This window comes from Pinus tabuliformis, chromosome J (genome assembly GCF_031772625.1).
Source record: "Pinus tabuliformis cultivar Carrire ecotype Pingquan chromosome J, CPIR1, whole genome shotgun sequence".
NCBI classification, from domain to species: Eukaryota; Viridiplantae; Streptophyta; class Pinopsida; order Pinales; family Pinaceae; genus Pinus; species Pinus tabuliformis.
The window spans coordinates 1,546,910,256-1,546,911,341 of NC_142295.1; positions in this window are offsets into that span (position 1 = coordinate 1,546,910,256).

Below are 1,086 nucleotides of genomic sequence, written 5' to 3' on the forward strand. Positions count from 1 at the left end.
AGTATACACTCAGTCTGGCACGCTTTACGACAAAATACCTGACGCCCCTAGACCGGAATTTTCAATTCCTCCTCCTTCTAAATCAAATAGTGACTCTCATGCCGGCGACGGTGTGATTGGCACAGCAAACGCAAAGTCGACAAAGGCTTCGTCAAAGAAAGCCCGTAAGACTTCGGATCAAAATGCAAATCAAGAAATTCTTGCTTCGGAAGTAAATGCCGTATCAGCAGATAAAGGCAAAGAACCCAATCAACCAGGAAGCAAGAAGAAGCAAAACAAAGGGAAGAAGAAGAAACAGGGTGAGTCATCCCCTGAAAAAACTTCTTCAAACCCTCCTAGGAAAGGGAAACCAAAAACTCCATGCATGATATGTGACGAGGATCATTGGACAGCCGATTGTCCATACAAAGCTGAGCTTAAAAGGTTCTTCAAAAGTTCGCAAACCTCAGCTGTGTTAACTGATCCGTTTCCCAATCCAGGTCAAAATCTGGTTGAAGGTAGAAATGCTTCCCCATCGCAAGTGCTAATGTTGTCGATCTCCAAGCAACAGAATGATTCTTTGATTTCGACAAGGAACAAAGATTACGGGAATCCTGCGCTGTCGAATGACAAAGGTAAAGATCAACCAAGTAGTTTGACAACAACTTCGACAGAAGTTATCCCACCAATAATTCCTGAATTAACAATAAAACCGCCGAAGGGAGTAGTACACAAGTCGACATTTAATCCTCGCGCCAGAGCGGCGCAACATTATAACATAGTGGAAGATTTGGCACAATCGCCATCCGCTATGTCGACTCTTGAGGTACTACAAAATTGCCCATCCCAAAGGCAGGCATTGTTATCGGCTATTGGTGGGGTTGATCCTAAGGATTCCAATCTTGTATCCTTCGACCACAAGGATACGATCCTCAGTTACCAACTCAACTAGCTTTCCTTATTCAAGTGAAAGCCCTCAACAAAACTGTTCACCGAACAATTATTGATGTGGGGGCATCTAATGTATCATGTCGATGAGTTGCTGGAAAAAACTCTAGGGTCTCAAACCTTGTCGCGCTCTTCGACAACACTAAAAGCATTCGATGG